Source organism: Anser brachyrhynchus (assembly GCF_964034855.1).
Source record: "Anser brachyrhynchus genome assembly, chromosome: W".
Taxonomy (NCBI): Eukaryota; Metazoa; Chordata; class Aves; order Anseriformes; family Anatidae; genus Anser; species Anser brachyrhynchus.
In genome coordinates, this window is record NC_137704.1 from 15,542,269 (window position 1) to 15,561,732 (window position 19,464).

The 19,464-nt window shown below is 47.5% G+C and overlaps 1 long non-coding RNA gene across 1 annotated transcript in view; it reads right to left on the reverse strand.

The window, feature by feature from the left end:
* LOC308184883 overlaps positions 1-6,315 on the reverse strand; it is a 60,043-nt gene extending 53,728 nt beyond the window's left edge. The window contains exon 1 of the long non-coding RNA XR_013942994.1: positions 4,432-6,315. This is a non-coding gene — a long non-coding RNA (uncharacterized lncRNA). The remainder of the gene's footprint in view (positions 1-4,431) is intronic.
* Between the last annotated feature and the right edge of the window lie 13,149 nt (positions 6,316-19,464).

Genomic DNA, 19,464 nt, shown 5'->3' on the forward strand with positions numbered 1-19,464 from the left:
TAATTTTCCTATTTACCTTCTGACATACTACACAACTCTTGCATACTTGTTCAGCCACAATATATATTCCTACACATACATATTTCCATAGCACAGCGTCACACATTGCTTGATTTCCCCAACAACTCTTTTAATGTAAAACTGTTAATATTTGTCTCATTAGCACTTGATTCAGCATTTCTCTCCCCTCAGGGAGTATCTGTTTTCCTTTGGACTTCGTAACTCCTAATTCCTTAAAAACCTCTTTCTCTTAAAACTTTTTACTTCTTTTTAGTTTTGGGTAGGGGTAGCTCAACAATTCCCTCAATCCTCTCTGGATTTATTCTTCGTTCCCCCTTAGACACTAGATGCCCTAAATACTTGACTTACCTTTCTACATATTGTAATTTATTTTCCAATACTTTCAAGCCCTGTTTTAATAGCTTTAGTTTAATAAAAGTTTAATAGCTTGTTAGTGGCTTCCTTCACAACTGTTTTCTCCTGTCCTGACAATAAAAGATCATCATCCACATATTGTAACAGTAACACCTCCTTTGGAGGTTGGAATTGCTCCAATATTTGTTCTAGAACTTGCCCAAATAAATCGGTGGCCCTGTAAACCCCTGAGGTAAAACTGTCCATCTGTATTGCTGCTTCCGCCCCATTTCAGGGTCTTTCCACTCAAAGGCAAATATGTCTTTGCTCCCAGGGTCTGAGAGCACTCCATTAATAACACCATTATTCCAGCCTAACAATTTACTATTTGAATGCCCAATTTCATTATCAAATACTTTCCGAACAAGTTAGTCCCTGCCTCGGGTGCACACAATAATTGCCCAGTAATCATTCTATCCCTAGTCTCATCTTGGTGTCCACAAAAGCGGCACTGTTATCCCAGTCCCTTCTACCCCCATCACATTTAGGGTTTCATTAGTTAATTTAAGCCCTGATACTTTACAGGCCAGCAATGACCTAGCTGCCCTAGTGTATTGGATTTATGTGGCAAGATTCTGGTAGCAGGGGGGCTGCAGTGGTAGCCCCTGTGAGAAGAATCCAGCAGCTGCCCCACGGCAGATAAGGGCCAGTTTCAGCCGGCTCCAAAGGGGTCCACTGCTGCCCAGATCCAAGCCATGAGCAAAGCAGTTTGTGCCTCTGTGAGAGCCCATCCAAGAAAAGGAAAAAAAAAAAAAACAACAAACTGTTGCACAACAGCAGCTGGGAGAGTGAGGAGTGAGAAACCTCCCTGTAGACACCAAGGTCAGTGCAGAAAGAAGGGGGAGGAGGTAATCCAGGTGCCTGAGCTGAAGCCCCTCCGTGGTGGAGCAGGCTGAACCCCCCCCCCCCCCCCCCCCGCCCCCAGCCCATGGTGTACCACGGCGGAACAGATCCTCATGCTGCAGGCTGCAGCCTGTGGGGAGGAGCCCCCAAGCAAGAGAGCAAGAGCGGGGTGGGGGTGGGGTGGGGGTGGGGGTGGGGTCCCCAGGGGGTCCCAAACCAGACCTGCAGCCTGTGGAGCGGCCCATGGTGGAGCAGGTTGGCCCCTGCAGCCCATGGTGTACCACAGCGGAGCAGATCTCATAACTGCTGCAGCCTGTGGAGGAGCCCATGCAGGAGCAGGTGACTGGGGGGGGGATCGGCTGCCTGTGGGGGTCCCAAGCAGGAGCAACCTGCTCCTGACAAATAGACCCCGCGGCACAGACCCACACGTGGACCAGCTCCCGAAGAGCCGCTGCCCATGGAGAAACCAGCGCAGGACCAGTCCTGGAGGGACGGCACCTTGGTGGAGGGACCCCACACCGGAGCAGGGGAGAGAGTGACCATGGAGGAGCAGTGGAAATGAAGCACCACGGACTGACCACAGCCTTCACTCCCAGCCCCCATGCGCCACTCAGGGCAGGGGAAGAGGTGGAAGCGAGTGGATGGGGGAAGGTGCCCCCAGCTTGTTTCTTTTTTTCTCACTGCTCCAGCGCGTCAGCAATAGGTAATAAATTTTATTAATCTTCCTATGCTAAGTCTGTTTTGCCCACGACTATAAGTGTAGAGTGATCCCCATATCCTTATCTCAACCCTTGAGGTACACTTTTTCATTTATCAGGGGCTCTCAGCGGGACTAGCTTTCAAAGAAGCCCTGACTCCCCTGTTCCGAATTTATAACAGCAATCTCTCCTCTTTCTTCCACTCCGGATATTCCTATTAAGCCAGCCTGGCCACACTTAAAACATCTTCTCAAAGCCTGTCCCTGCTAGGATTTAGGCTGCAACACAGGTAGCTTTCCTTGCCTGCCATTCCTTCGTCTCTCTTCCTCTCCTTTCCATTCTAGGCCCAACTCCTCCCGAAAGTCCCTCTGTTTCCAGCCCTCTGCCTCACGACCCAGTACGCTGTGAATACCATTAGTTTCACTCTCTGCTTTTCCTTCTCATCTCCCCTCCTAACATATGCCTTCATACTACCTACACTGTTCACTCCATCCTCCCACCTTCTGGAGCTTTTTCTGCATATCTGGCCAGGCTTTAATCACAAAATGAACTTTCAAGAGCCCTTGGACTACCAGGTCCTCAGGATTCATCCCTGAATACTTTCTATTCTGACCCCGAGTCTCTCATATGACTTTTGTGTTGTGGGTTGTTATTATCCCAGCTGAATAAGTGGATATTTTTGCTCTCAGAATTACTCTCTTCTGGGGGGGTTAGTTCTTCACCATTTTTGAATAGCTGCCTGCCAAATCATTCCCATCCTAAACATTCTTCTCCAGTGAATAACATACTCAAGATTGACACTGAGTGTTCTGCTAGTCCCTCTCGGATGGGGGAGAGAACCAGAAAAAAAAAAAAAGGAAAACAAAGAAAGCCTGCGGAAAGCCTGTGGGTTGAGATAAAGACAGTTAGGACAGAAAAGAAAGGAAAATAATAACAATGATAATAGTACTACCAATAATAATGTGTACAAACAAGTGATGCACAATGCAATTGCTCACCACCCGCTGACCGATGCCCAGCCTATCCTCGAGCAGGCAGTCGACCCACCCTGGCCAGCCTGCCCATATTAATTGTTCAGTGAAGGGAATGAGACACGGACTCCTGATGGTTCTTGAACAGGAGACTTTTATTGCCATTTTTCACCACTACATATACTTTCCCCGTAGCCCCATGCGCTGTCCACGCGCCCGAATCTGTCATACAATTCACTTACATTCATAAAACAAACAAACAAACAAACAAACATCCAGTCCATGTTTTGCCCCTAACTTCTCTCAACTATCATCCTTATCTCAAATTCCTAGAGCCCCATGTTGAGCGAATAAAAAACAGTAAGTTATCACAGATTTGGGGTAGGAGGTTTGAAGAAACCAATCTTCCGGCAGTATCGGACAATAAATGGCACAGAAACTATAGTAATGCTGATTTGTACTGGAGCAGTTTGTGAATAGCATATGCCAACACAAATGTGCCTGTACCAGCAGCCCTTTTAGATTGCAGCGATGATTCACTGAAACCAAGTTTGAAGAGAACTGCAGTCATATCCACACCACTTGACACAGCCAGGTAGAAGATTCCTAGAGATACTAATGAAATTCCAACGTGGAATGAAACCCCTACAGTACCATATTCTTTGAAAACTTTTTTCAGCTGCTGGGATTTATTGAGTTTCTTGCTTTCACTGCTGAGATCTGTGTCTGCCTTTTCAGGGGACCCACCCACTGCACCAGCAGAGGGGCCGGCGGGGTGAGGGGAAACCGGCCCGGGGGTGGGGTGTGGGGTGTGGGGGGGATGTTGGGGGGGCAGCAGCAGCGGCGGCGGCGGAGGGCGGCGGCGAGCGGGGGCCCGCGGGGCGGCGGGCCCGGGCGCAGCAGCAAGCGGAACATGGCAGCGCCCGGTGCCTACGCGCGGGCGCTCAAACCGGAGAAACGCAGCAGCCGGCGGCGGGGCGGGCGGGCGGGTGCCCAGAGCTGACAGCGGGGCGGGCAGCGGCGCTGGCGGCGCTGATGGCCGCAATGGCATCGAGCGCAGAGTGGCCGCCATGGGTTGGGATATTGTCTCTGCCTCTATTCCCAAGTCTATCAGGTTTGCTTTCTCTGGCAGTACGCAGTCACCGCTTTTTATCTCACCCGCCTGCGTAGTCTGAGTGGCCTCTGTCTGTACCCTTTTTTCCCCTTGCCATGATCTCAGTGTCTCAGTTGCTAAGCGCCAGGTCGTCATCACCTCAGCAGCTGTTGTATCTCCCCGCGAGGCAGCGTCCCATACAGTTGTCCCAGCATTTTTCCAAGTTTTTAAATCAAACAGCGCCGAAACTGTCGACGGGGCCCCATTCTTTTGTAAGAACTTTGTCAATAGTTTCACTTTATACGGGTTATATTTCACTCCTCTTTTTATCAGGAGTTGAGTCAGTAATTTAGCTATCGCCTCCTCCTCGGCCGATAGATTAGTTCCCATTGTTAATGCCCCAGTCGCTCACCTGCTTCTTGAGGTGATGTCCCGGGATTAAAGCCGCGGTCCCGCCGCCAGCTTGAGTCGTTCGGCTGGAGTCCCTTCAGACGCTTCTCTCAGCGTTGCTCCCTTCTCGATCACGTCGCGGTCACCATTTGAAGGGATGAAAGACACGGACTCCTGATGGCTCTTGAACAGGAGACGTTTATTGCCCTTTCTCACTACTACATATACTTTCCTCGTAGCCCCATGCGCTGTCCACATGCCCGAATCTGTCATACAATTGGTTAGAGACCCTCAGACACGCGCCTCGAGCCAGCCAGCAATTGGCCACTGCCCAAAGCTCATCTTTAACACTGTAGCCAAGTTACTTTATCTCGACCTTGCTCAAGTTTTTGTTTCTACCTCTTATTTCCTCATTATCTCTAATTCAGGGATGTGTGAAACAGCGCAAAGCCACCTGCGAATTCCTTTCCCACATCGTAGTTTCGTAAGAAATGAATAAATATGGGGAATAGATAAATATCAGAAAAGTCAGAGGAAAAAAATAAGGAACATGAAAGCAGTACAGATAACGCAGGGAAAAACAAAACAAAAAGTACTCAGCAATATTCATATTCTGTGGGGAAAAATGAAATAAGTCTAAAACGTAAACTAAAGGAGACATTTTGGTTCTAAGAGTTGTCAGAAATTTCAGAAAAAACATCAAGAAATGTAAAAGTAAGGACATAACAGGTGCATGAAGTAGGCGCAGGTATTTCCCACGGATGAGGTTCTCTTAAGTCCCTCAAAGTCTTGCTGACGCAGCAAGAATTCAAAGCCAAGAAGCATAAAAAGAAAAAACAAAACAAAACAAAACAAAAATCAACTTGGAAATCATGCTATCAATGTCCCTCAGCTGACTGCTGACAGAGTAAGTTGCCTGGAGTAGGGAGAACAGTGTGCAGAGAGGCACGGTTGCCGTCGCGGCTCGCTGAGTGCTCCAGCTGCTCTCAGGGAAGTCTATACCAGAAGCGCGGAGAGGAGCCCTTGGCGACAAGGATTCACCTCATCGGGTAAAAGGGGGCATCCGAGGAATGAGGAATAGGGACAAAAAACAATTAGGGAGTTTCACGGCGGGGAAATGAAACCAAGGGGAAAGGGATCACTGGAACCAAACACAGTTGCAGAGGCAGCGAAGCAACCGACTGATATGATAGAAAGAAACACAGGGAGAGAAAGATGTGAAACAGAAATATAACAAATCTCCCAGAACGGAGAAAAGTGCAGGTTTCTTATTCCTTTTTTGTCCTTTATTTGTTGAATTTTATCTTCTGTTCAACGCAAGCAGTTTCCATCAATTGGAGCAGAGATTTACCGCGCGCCTATACCCCAGGAAGTTTCGCGGAGGTCCAGGGTGACGTCGCGGACTTTCCGCGGGACAGAGCAAGGCGAGGGAACCGCCAACCGATGCTCCTGCAGCTCCCGTCGTACGCTGCGGTACACAGCTCCCCGGGCTCCCATACCTGTAGGTTCTGAACAAAATCTGCTGCATTTCCTCTGCAGCTGTCGGTCTTCAGTAGATAAAACAAACTTGCACTGAACTACAGGAAGCAAAGAAGGGGACAGGCAATGGCCACTGACGAGCAGGGACGGTCTCTCTGCCCGGGGCAGGGCGCGGGAGGCCGCGGAAGGCCGCGGAGCTGGGCGGCGCGCGGAGGGCGGCAGGGTGTGCCTGCCTGCCTGCCTGTCTTCCTGTGGGTGTACTATTGCGGCGCAACTTGTTTTTATTTCCCCTCCCACAGGACAAATGATATTAGGATATCGGGAACTGTTGGCACAGGAGTTTCTGTGCGCGCTGATTCAGAGAAGCGAGACCGGCAGCTTTTAACGCGGACACGGGCAATGCCCCGCAGAACAACGGGGCCCTGAGGTCGGCGCTCCCCGGGTCGTATTGCCGGTCTGGGCAGCAGGCACTGCCGGAGTCTCGCCTGCCAGAAAGGCTGTGCGGGATCAAATAACCCCACACTTAGAGGGCAGCTGTGCTAGGATTGAATTTTAACGTGGACAAGGACCGGAATTTATATTTTCCTCAAGCATTTGCTTGGGTCGGTAGTCCTCGGGAGGGCTGGGGATCTTTTGCTCCCAGCCGGCCTCACACCTTTTTGCTTGGAGCTCTGGGCTCTTCTCCCTCTTGGCGTACTCTGCTCCGACACAGTGGCGAGATAAGATTTCATGCGGGCAGCTGGGGACAGCCAAAGTGAGGGAGCTCTTGGCCGAGCCTGGGGAAGATCATCTGCCATCAGCCCCCTTCTCCATCGCCACCCTGCACTGGGATCCAGCCCCAGCCAAAAGGGGGAATCCACGTGGGTACTATTTGCTCCAGAGTTTCTCAAGCCTTGCCATATGTACTCTGTTTCACAAGCGACAGGTTTCTAAAGAGTCAGCTCATCCCAGAGAATGCCTTCATAAACTAGCGCCTGCTTATGGCCAGGGCAGGATTTGTTGCAATGGCAGTGCACATTTTGTTGAAATTTTTGTGAAAAAATGAGGTTAAGAAACTAATTGAATGTAGCTCTCAAAAATTTGTACAGCAATTTGAAAAAGTGGAACTCAAAAGAAAAGTTGAATCCCTTGACTAGGAAGATCTTCAAATGTAATTACCAACAACTCAAAATGTCAATTTAATCTAGTCTGCTCTATAATCCCATAAATTCTGTAGCACCTCAGACAACTTCCAAGCACAAGGCTTTATTGCAACCTTAATTTACGAAGCAATACTCCCCACCCAATTTTTCACCTATTTGAAGTAGGGAGGACCAAGGTTTGGAAAAACAATGCCAGGAGATGTTTCACAATAAAAATTTGCTACTTAAATCCCTAGACCCAGTGCTCTCCAAACAAAGGGGTGAGACTTTGAAGATTCAGCTCTCAGTATATTAGAGAGGTATAGTTTTTAATCTTTGGTCATTGATTTTCCAGAATGGAGCCCTTTAAACAAAACTTCCTGGGTAAATTCCTTTCACCCATTGCTTTTGTCACTGGCCACCTACTCCTAATTTGATCAGAAAGCACAAGGAAAACTAATCATTTCCCTTTATGTGAAATCCATATATACTAATGGGCTGAGTTTAACTATACAAAACATAGCAGGCCCCTCAGTGACAGTTTTATTTCTATTGAGAGTAAACCAGTTTGTGATATTAGCAGAAAACAGCAGCAGCTATTTCAGATGGCATATGAAGCTGTTCTTCATTATGATTATGATTACGTATCAGGGATCTTGTTTCTGCTGCCAGGTCCCTGCCTCCCACACCACCATTCTACTTCCTTCCTTGTGATTACTAATTCCAAAAGATGGGAATATTTTTTTCTTCATAAATATATATATTCTTTTTTTTCTTCTATATTTTCAGCAGAAATGACTTTTCCTCATAACTTTTAACTATGAAAAACATTTTCTCTTGTATTTAGCAACTGAAATTGAGAAGACAAAATAAAAAGGAAGCTCTAAATTCTTGAAAAACAAATCTTTCATTTGCTGAAGTATTGCTGCAATCAAGATCATTTTCTCAACTACTGTTCTTCCTCCACACCTATGGGTACATGTTGTAGTTTAACCTGGAAGGCAGCTATGCACCATGCAGCCGTTTGCTCACTCCCCCTTGAAGTGGGATGGGACAGAGAATAGAAAAAGGAGGAGAGCTTAATAAGAAAGAAAGAAGCAAACAAACAAACAAGCAAAAAAAATATGAAACAAGCAAGGGATGCACAATGCAATTGCTCACCATCAGCTGATCAATGCCCAGCCAGTCCCTGAGCAACAGTAGCCCCCCCGGCTACCTCCCCCCCAGTTTTATGGGTGAGCGTGACGTCATACGGTACAGAACATTCCTTTGGCCACTTTGGGTCACCTGTTCTGGTTGTGTCCTCTCCCAGCTTCTTGTGTGCCCTCAGCCTCCTCGCTGGCAAGGCAGTATGACAAGCAGAAAAAGTCCTCGACTTAGTGCAAGTACTGCTCAGCAGTGTGTTATCATCATTATTCTCATCCTAAATCAAAAACAGCACCATGACAGCTACTAGGAAGAAATTAACTCTATCCCAGCCAAAAACAGGACCGTTTGTTCTCAGACCTGTCTTACTGAGATCCAGAAAGAAGCCTGAACCTTCTCTCTCTCTCTCTCTCCGCCCCCCCCGCCCCATCCCAGTGCGGTGCAGTTACCAACCCTGTTTGAGCCACAAATCCAAAACACAGCACCATACGGGCTACTATGAAGAAATGTAACTCCATCCCAGCCAGACCCAGTAGAGTTGTACATAAAAGCAAAATGGTCTTCCTGTACACATTGACTAATTCCTTCTAGAAAAGTTTAGTCTTTTTTTACCAGTCTCAAGATGAGACAATGTTGAGTTGCTTGTACATTTTGAACCTCTACAGGATTAGTGCTTTCCAAAATAACCACCATTTCATATGTATAGTGTACAATATTTGTCCCTAGATGCATGAATTTGCATTTAACTTGCACATACTAGGAAATATTTTGACTGACCCAAATTAGCTACAAATCTAGGATATGCTGTATGACTGCTATATAGCCATCATTATTTCTCTTACGTCCAAAGTTTATATCATGAGAAAATAATACCAGTTGTGATTTTATATTTACTTTTAGGTAGTTAATAAAATGTTGAAAAGAAGTCATTAATTAGTCAATGACAATCCTGTTAGAAATGCACTTATTTGATAATTCTGATACCTATTTTTTGAGGTTTACCAGTCAGCCAGTTCTTAACCTATAATAATGTGTGCTTTACTGATATCCTGATAATCTGTAGTCCGAATGTCAAGCATTGCTAAGTAAAACAGCACATTGCAGTACTACGCAGTTACTCTTATCAATACAGTTATCTCATAAAAATGAATGTCATATTTGCTTGATTAAAATCATTTTCCTTAAAACTATGTGAAATGGCACTAACTGCAACGCTGTCCTTCAATTTCTTATTGATTAATCACATATAAGTTTCTTCATTATACTGTCTCAGATTGATGTAAAATTTGTTAGCTAAGTTGTCCTGAATAATATCACATTCTAAAAAACTTAGGACTACACAGAAAAATAGAAGCTTCAGAACAATTCTTGGTACTTTGATTAGTACAAAGAAGGTTGTTACTGGAAGTAATGTATGCCTTTCTAGAAATGAAAATTAATTCTGGTTAACAAAAAATCAAGATCTTGGGATCTTGGTGAAAAAGTCCTGAATAGCTTCAGTCACACACCTGATATATGTTCGGAAAAACAAACGATCACAGGAAGAACACTGAACTTTCTAATGGCCACTGTTCTGCTATTAGCAGTTAGCATCAAACGTGTTCTGAAGCTGGAAAGACCAGAAAGATCATATATAAAATCAAATAGTTTCCACAGCAAAGCATCAATTTTTGGTCACGGAAAGCATGATGCTTTCATAGGAAATTACTCATTTCAAAATGTGAGAAACAAAGTTGTGTTTTTGCAATAGAAGGTGTTTATGCAGTGGAAAATTCCACTAACCTTGCATATTCAAAAGTGATTGCACAGCATAGCAGTGGGGAGTATGTTAAGCAGATAAGGGGAAGGTCCCACTGTCCCAAAATAAGGATAGTTAAGAAAAACAGGATGAACAATACGAAATCAGTAAAAACAAAAATCACGGGCCCTCTAGTCACGAGAGAAGAAGGAAAAAAAAAAAGGATCCTCTGTATCCCCGAATCCAAAACCCAAGGGGTCGTCCTTGAGTTTCCCCAGGCTCTTTCTGCCAGAGGCTCCAGGTGGGGCCATTCTCCCCGGCTGCGGTGTAGAGCACATTCTTTACATCTGGTCCTGTTTGGACTGGCCCAAGGGCTACTGCATGAACTATCTCCCATTTAATTTGTTCAAAGGCTTGTCGTTGCTAGGGGCCCCATTTGAAATCATTCTTCTTGACAGACATAGCTGTCATATTGTTGATCACATCCATTGGGATTTGACGACGTCCATCTTGCCGTTTTATTCCTAAAAACTGGATCTCTCGTGCAGGTCCTTTGACTTTATGATGTTTTATGGCAAAACCAGCCTTCAGAAGGATTTGGACTATTTTCTTCCCTTTCTCAAAAACTTCCTCTGCTGTGTCACCCCACACATTGATGTCATCGATGTCCTGCAGGTGTTCAGGAGCTTCCCCCTGTTCCAGCGCAGACTGGATCAGTCCATGGCAAATGGTAGGGCTGTGTTTCCACCCCTGGGGCAGTCGATTCCAAGTATATTGGACACCCCTCCAAGTGAAAGCAAACTGTGGCCTGCACTCTGCAGGGATGGAGAAAAATGCATTAGCGATATCAATTGTGGCATACCACTTGGCTGCCTTTGATTCCGGTATGTACTGGAGTTCTAGCATATCCGGCACTGCAGCACTCAGTGGTGGCATGACTTCGTTCAGGCCATGATAGTCCACTGTGAGTGTCCACTCGCCATTAGATTTTCGCACTGGCCATTTGGGAATATTAAAGGGTGAGTGGTGCAATACTGCTGCCGGTGCACAGCTGTGGAAGTGATTAGCACCTGCTGTTCTTCAACCCTCAGCAACCCCTCAACAGAAGGGTCCTCCGAGAGACCGGGAAAGGTAGACAACTGTTTAATGTCCTCTGTCCCTAAGGCAGCCATGCCGAAAGCGGCCACTCAGACTACGCAGGCGGGTGAGATAAAAAGCGGTGACTGCGTACTGCCAGAGAAAGCAAACCTGATAGACTTGGGAATAGAGGCAGAGACAATATCCCAACCCATGGCGGCCACTCTGCGCTCGATGCCATTGCGGCCATCAGCGCCGCCAGCGCCGCTGCCCGCCCCGCTGTCAGCTCTGGGCACCCGCCCGCCCGCCCCGCCGCCGGCTGCTGCGTTTCTCCGGTTTGAGCGCCCGCGCGTAGGCACCGGGCGCTGCCATGTTCCGCTTGCTGCTGCGCCCGGGCCCGCCGCCCCGCGGGCCCCCGCTCGCCGCCGCCCTCCGCCGCCGCCGCTGCTGCTGCCCCCCCAACATCCCCCCCACACTCCACACCCCACCCCCGGGCCGGTTTCCCCTCACCCCGCCGGCCCCTCTGCTGGCGCTGTGGGTGGGTCCCCTGAAAAGGCAGACACAGATCTCAGCAGTGAAAGCAAGAAACTCAATAAATCCCAGCAGCTGAAAAAAGTTTTCAAAGAATATGGTACTGTAGGGGTTTCATTCCACGTTGGAATTTCATTAGTATCTCTAGGAATCTTCTACCTGGCTGTGTCAAGTGGTGTGGATATGACTGCAGTTCTCTTCAAACTTGGTTTCAGTGAATCATCGCTGCAATCTAAAAGGGCTGCTGGTACAGGCACATTTGTGTTGGCATATGCTATTCACAAACTGTTTGCTCCAGTACAAATCAGCATTACTATAGTTTCTGTGCCATTTATTGTCCGATACTGCCGGAAGATTGGTTTCTTCAAACCTCCTACCCCAAATCTGTGATAACTTACTGTTTTTTATTCGCTCAACATGGGGCTCTAGGAATTTGAGATAAGGATGATAGTTGAGAGAAGTTAGGGGCAATACGTGGACTGGATGATTGTTATGAATGTAATAGTTGTGAAGAATTTAAGAAAGCAGTAATTGTGAGGAATATGTTTCATATTAGTGTGGTGAAGGGACGCGGGGTGGTGTGTGTGTAAATTGTCCACCTCGTCGGTGTTGTGATGATGTAATGCTTATTTTGGTGTGGGGAATTCTTTTTCTTTTTGATGTAAGTGAGGTTTGTGAAGATTGTGATGATTGTAAAGAGTATATTTTACTGGGTTAGCTGCTCTCAAAAAGAACTGTACATAAAAACAGAATATCCATTTTATGCACTGTAAACCAAGGTTATATATATGCTGATTCTGACACCGTATCATAAAACAACTTAAGAAGAAATCCTTGATAAAGTTATCTTTTCTTTCCTGTCTCTTCTTAGATAAAGAAGATAAAACTCCCCTTTTATCTTTTCACGTAGATGTTTGCGTGAAGCATCTGTAGCAAAATTGAAACTGTCAAAAAGGCACTTGAAACTCATGCTGAAGCTTTGAAAGGTGTTGTGGTTAACCCGGCTGGCAGCTAAACACCACACAGCCGTTCGCTCACCCTCCCCCCTCCCTCTCTGGGATGGGGGAGAGAAACGGGAAAGTGAAGCCGGTGAGTTGAGATAAAGACAGTTTATTAAGACAGGAATATAATAATAACAATAATAATAATAATAGTGATAATGATAATAGTATTAACAATAATAATGTGTAAGAAAACAAGGAACTGGAACCAGGACAAAGGTTACTTTGTATTGATTTAGGAATAAAGTAAGCAGACCACAGGAATTTGGCTATTAGTCTCTGTTCTCAAAGAAACGTGTTAGAAAATTTTAGTTTTGTCAATTACCTTTATCAATATTTTTGACTTCAGTGCCAGGGAAGCTCATGGAGCAGATTATCTTGAGTGTCATCAGGCGGCACTTGCAGGGCAACCAGGCGATCAGGCCCAGTCAGCATGGGTTTATGAAAGGCAGGTCCTGCTTGACGAACCTGATCTCCTTCTATGACAAAGTGACGCGCTTAGGGGATGAGGGAAAGGCTGTGGATGTGGTCTACCTTGACTTCAGTAAGGCTTTTGATACCGTTTCCCACAACATTCTCCTCAAGAAACTGGCTGCTCTTGGCTTGGACTGGCGTACGCTTTGTTGGGTTAAGAACTGGCTGGATAGCCGGGCCCAAAGAGTTGTGGTGAATGGAGCCAAATCTGGTTGGAGGCCGGTCACTAGTGGAGTCCCCCAGGGCTCAGTACTGGGGCCAGTCCTCTTTAATATCTTTATCGATGATCTGGATGAGGGGATTGAGTGCACCCTCAGTAAGTTTGCAGATGACGCCAAGTTAGGTGCGTGTGTCGATCTGCTTGAGGGTAAGAAGGCTCTGCAGGAGGATCTGGATAGGCTGGACCGATGGGCTGAGGCCAACTGTATGAAGTTCAACAAGGCCAAGTGCCGGGTCCTGCACCTGGGGCGCAACAACCCCAAGCAGAGCTACAGGCTGGGAGATGAGTGGTTAGAAAGCTGCCTGGCAGAGAAGGACCTGGGAGTACTGGCTGATAGTCGGCTGAATATGAGCCAGCAGTGTGCTCAGGTGGCCAAGAAGGCCAACAGCATCCTGGCTTGTATAAGAAGCAGTGTGGCCAGCAGGTCTAGGGAAGTGATTGTCTCCCTGTACTCGGCTCTGGTGAGGCCACACCTTGAGTACTGTGTTCAGTTTTGGGCCCCTCACTACAAGAAGGACATGGAGGTGCTCGAGAGAGTCCAGAGAAGGGCAACAAAGCTGGTGAGGGGTCTGGAGAACAAGTCTTATGAGAAGCGGCTGAGGGAGCTGGGATTGTTCAGCCTGGAGAAGAGGAGGCTCAGGGGAGACCTTCTCTCTCTCTCGAGGTACCTTAAAGATGGCTGTAGCGAGGTGGGGATTGGTCTATTCTCCCACGTGCCCGGTGACAGGGCGAGGGGGAATGGGCTAAAGTTGCACCAGGGGAGGTTTAGGTTAGATATTAGGAAGAACTTCTTTACTGAAAGGGTTGTTAGGCATTGGAATGGACTGCCCAGGGAAGTGGTTGAGTCACCATCCCTGGAGGTCTTTAAAAGATGTTTAGATGTAGCACTTAGTGATATGGTTTAGTGGAGAACTTGTTAGTGTTAGGTCAGAGGTTGGACTAGGTGGTCTTGGAGGTCTCTTCCAACCTAGATGATTCAGTGATTCTGTGCTTCTGTACTAACGCAACTCCTAATAGACAGGGGAGTAAAATCTGATCCATTTAAGATAAAGCTATTATTGAAATTTTTGCGAGAACAAGGGTTCCCCTCAATGGCTTTCACAGTATTTGATGTAAAAACTTGGGACCAAGCGGGGGAAAAAATATGGGAAGCAGAGTCCAGTGGGGATACTAATGCTGCTGAGGTGATGACTACGTGGCGGCTGGTGACTGAGACTTTAAGATCGTGGCAGGCAGAAAAGGAAGTACAGAACGCCGCTGCCCAGGCAATAACAGCAGCCGAACCGAGATCAGAGCCTGCAAGGTCACCAGAGCGGTGCAATTTGATAGACCTGGGGGATGACAAGGAAGAGGGCCGCGGACCGCCGCCGCAGAGCCCCTCCCCGCTGACCCCCTCGGCTCCCGCCTTGCCTACCCCCGATAATGCCTCCCTGCGGGCCCGAGCTTTCGACCCGCGGGAACGATGGTGTGCCGGGAAGCGCTAAAGGACGGGGACCCGGTAGGAATGGCTTTCCCGGTGCAGGTGCGACCCAACGGTCCAAATGAATATAATGCCTTCCACTGGGACCTAATTAAAGAATTAAGAAAGACTGTGACTACATATGGATTACACGCACCATTTACTCAGTCATTGTTAGAAAATGTTATGACTGGTCAATTGTTGGTGCCGTACGATTGCCGCCAGCGCCGCCGCCCGCCCCGCTGTCAGCTCCGGGCACCCGCCCGCCCGTCCCGCCGCCGGCTGCTGCGTTTCTCCGGTTTGGGCGCCCGCCCGCGCGCACCGGGCGCTGCCATGTTCCGCCTGCTGCTGCGCCCGGGCCCGCCGCCCCGCGGGCCCCCGCTCTGTCCGCCCTGCGTGGCCGGGCAGAGCCACGCACCGCCCGCGCTCCGCGACAGCCCGCACGGCCGCAAGCGCCGCCGCCGCCTCCCCGCTCGCCGCCGCCCGCCGCCGCCACCGCGGCTGCTTCCCCCCCAACATCCCCCTCAACCCCCACCCCGGGCCGGCCTCCCCTCAGCCCGCCGGCTCCTCTGCTGGCGCCGCGGGCCGCCGCCAGCAGCTCGGCCAAGGATGTGGGTGGATCCTGTTATAAATTACTCTTTAGCCAGAAAGAATTTATAGTAAGTCGATTAGTTTATTGAGTAAGCGATCAGCAAGCAAGACAGCGCTGGGCGGCCGGGGAGTCCATGCTCCACCAAACGGCGCGCACCCTCCCCCTTTCGCAGTCCCCTTTTATCATCAGGTTCTTCCGGGGTTACGTGGCCCCTTTCTAGTACTGCGGCTGCGTCGATTGGTGCTAGGGGGTCGTCTCTGTCCCTCTGGTGGTCGCGCGGATGAAGGCAGTAGTCTTCCTCTGCTTAGTTTGCAGCGTTTCTCCTCCTTATTTGGTCATGTTAGTATTTCTTAAGATAGGGCAGTGGGTTATCGGGTTGGCAATTGTACTGTTTACACAAAGTTCTCTTAACCGTATATCCGAGACATCAACAGGCAGGATGTCTCAAGGTTTTTACCGCCGCTTGAGCAACTCCTTTTGTTCCCTTCTTAATATAGCCACGAAAAATAATGAACAAACATTTCTTATACATCACAGATCCCCTGAAAAGGCAGCCACAGATCTCAGCAGTAAAAACAAGAAACTCAGTAAATCCCAGCAGCTGAAAAAAGTTTTCAAAGAATATGGTGCTGTAGGGGTTTCATTCCACGTTGGAATTTCATTAGTATCTCTAGGAATCTTCTACCTGGCTGTGTCAAGTGGTGTGGATATGACTGCAGTTCTCTTCAAACTTGGTTTCAGTGAATCATCGCTGCAATCTAAAAGGGCTGCTGGTACAGGCACATTTGTGTTGGCATATGCTATTCACAAACTGTTTGCTCCAGTACAAATCAGCATTACTATAGTTTCTGTGCCATTTATTGTCCGATACTGCCGGAAGATTGGTTTCTTCAAACCTCCTACCCCAAATCTGTGATAACTTACTGCTTTTATTCGCTCAACATGGGGCTCTAGGAATTTGAGATAAGGATGATAGTTGAGAGAAGTTAGGGGCAATACATGGACTGGATGATTGTTATGAATGTAATAGTTGTGAAGAATTTAAGAAAGCAGTAATTGTGAGGAATATGTTTCATATTAGTGTGGTGAAGGGACGCGGGGTGGTGTGTGTGTAAATTGTCCACCTCGTCGGTGTTGTGATGATGTAATGCTTATTTTGGTGTGGGGAATTCTTTTTCTTTTTGATGTAAGTGAGGTTTGTGAAGATTGTGATGATTGTAAAGAGTATATTCTGATTATTCTTAAATATGCTTTTCACAGAGGCGAGGGGTGGAATGTAGTGCTTTTAAGTGCCAAGGTTTTGGTAGCAGGGGGCAATAGGAGTGGCTTTTGTGAAAAGAATCTAGAAGCTGCCCCACGTTAGGTAAGGGTCCCGCTGCTGACCAGAGCCAAAACCAATAAGCGATGTTGTTTGTGCCTCTGTGAGAGCATATTTAAGACAGGAAAACAAAACAAAAAAAAAAAAAAAAGAGAAAAAAGAACACGCTGCGCTTCACAGCAGCTGGGAGAGTGAGAGGAGTGAGAAACAGCCTTGCAGGCGCCAAGGTCAGTGAAGAAGGAGGGGAAGAGGTGCTCCAGGCGCCACAGTAGAAGTCCCCTGCGGCCTGTGGGGAGGACCATGGTGAAGCAAACTGTCCTCCTGCAGCCCATGGAGTACCACGGTGAAGCAGGGTTCCGCGCTGCAGCCCCACTGCCACGGTTACCACCGTGGACACCCTCTCCGTAAGAACCAGAGGGAGTGCCGGAGTGGATGTCTCCACAGTAACAGACGCCACTTTGTGGGATACTCGCGTTCATAAAATTCCATTGAACATCAAAGGACCAATCGGGAATGACTGTAGTGTATTGCTGCTAGGACGATCAAGTACAACTTTGACCGGATTGTTTGTTTTGCCAGGGATAATTGATGCCGATTATAATGGACAAATCCAAGCTATGGCTTGGACACCGTCTCCACCATTGTCAATACCAAAGGGAACTAGAATTGCTCAACTGATTTTTTTCCGAGCAGTAGTCTGCAGGAGTTGGTTCAAGAACAACTCCAACAAGGACATATTGTTCCGACAAACAGCCCATGGAATTCACCAGTGTTTGTCATCAAGAAGAAGAGTGGGAAATGGAGATTACTGCATGATTTGCAACGAATCAATGCAGTGATCGAGGACATTGCAGACAGAAAAAAAAAAAACAAACAAAAAAAGAGAAAAAAGAAAAAAATGAAAAAAAGAAAAAAAGAAAAAAGAGAAAAAAGGAAAAAAAGGAAAAAAGAGAAAAATAAGAAAAAAGGGGAAAAAAGAGGAAAAAAAACAGTACCTTTGAATATTGTATCGGATTCGCAATATGCTGTAGGTGTCGCTCACGTGTCGCGTTGAGAGGTCACATTTGAGATATATCCCAAAGGAAAACCTGTTTCTAAAATTTAAAGAGCTGTTATTTTTGGTAGAGCAGCGAGTGCACCCATATTGTATTATTCACATGCAGAGCCACACCATGTTACCCAGTATTTTTTCAGAGGGTAATGCACGCGCTGACCAGCTAACTAATATGACCCTGACTGCCCCGGTGCCTAAGGTGCTGGAGCAAGCACGGTTATCCCATGCCTTTTTCCATCAATCCGCCAAAGTCTTGGCGAAACAATTCGTTATATCGATCACTGACGCCAAATTGATCATCCAAACATGTCCTGACTGTCAACAACATGTTTCGACCCCGTCTTTAACGGTAAACCCTAGAGGTCTATGGTCCTTATAGTTATGGCAGACCGACGTAACGCATATTCCAAAATTTGGTCGCTTGAAATATGTTCACGTATTGGTAGACACTTTCTCTCATGCTATTTGGGTGACAGTCGCAGCGGGTGAAACTAGCTGCCATGTCCAGGCTCACTTCTGTGTCGCTTTCGCAGCACTAGGCATCCCAAAGGAAATAAAAACCGACAATGTCCCCGCCTATGGTAGTCACTCCCTTCAAACCTTTTTTCAAATTTGGGGTAACCGACACATCACAGGCATTCCTCATTCCCCCACGGGTCAAGCCATTGTTGAGCGCACACATCGCACCTTGAAAACACTGCTAAATAAACACAAAGGGGGAGACACCCAGGAAACACCACAGAACAGGTTGGGAAAGGTACTTTACGTAATGAATCACCTATCATTACCATTTCCTCACGAAGAGGTACCGCCCATAATAAAACATTACAAAAATATGAATTCCGTGCTGTCACAGGTGCCACAATCAGAGCAGGCCTTAGTAATGGCAAAAAATACAGGTCTTTGGGAGGGACCCCAGCCTCTAATAACTTGGGGTCGAGGGTATGCTTGTGTCTCCACAGGTCACAGACCAAGATGGGTACCAGCAAGGGGAGTAAGGCCATGGTTGGCCTCCTCCTCACAATTGCCGCTGTCGTCGGTTATTGCCAGCCCTGGGTCTCCATCCAACCACGCCGCAACATCTGGGTCACCCTCGCCAACATGACAGGACAAGAAGCGATGTGCCTGTCCCTGGCTACTGCTAACGACCCGTTTACGATATGTCTGGTGGGGAACCCGGCAGATAACAAAGATTGGACTCTCTACTTAACGCAAGCGCCCCTAGAGCCACAGGAATTAGATATCCTGGGAAGTGTAACAGCAACAGCATGTATAAGGTTCAATTAAGGGGACAAAAGCCAAACCATGAAACAAATCGTCAACGCCACACTCGCTCCTTATCGCAATGCATCTCTTTGGTGTAATTATACAAAACTATAATAGCATCATTCCTTGCGCCAGGAGCCGCTCTGCTCGGCTGTGGGATCGACTGTGGAGCGGACGCCCCTAGGTGCACCCCGAGCATTTTCCTCGGAGGGGTCTCCCCTCTCAGCCGCTCACCACAGGAGTAGACAAGGACCTCCTGAAGCCGCGGATAAATTATTTTCAGTGATATTTTCTTGTGGTATGAATGAGAAGTGCAAGAGGCCTCTTTACGTGATTGTGTGAGTGTGCTGTGCGAGTGAGACGCAGCATCGCTGGGAAGCAACATCCCTAGCGCTTAGTGGCTTGTTGACTGATGTAGATTCTAGTAGGCACGCTACTTTACAATCGTAATTCTTCTTGTGATTCTCACTCTGTTGCTTGCTTATTGCAATGTCTGCAGTGCTTAGAAAAATCTGTAGAAAGCGTTTGGTTGGTTGAAAATAAAAAAGGGGGAACTGTGGGAAAGGAATTCGCAGGTGG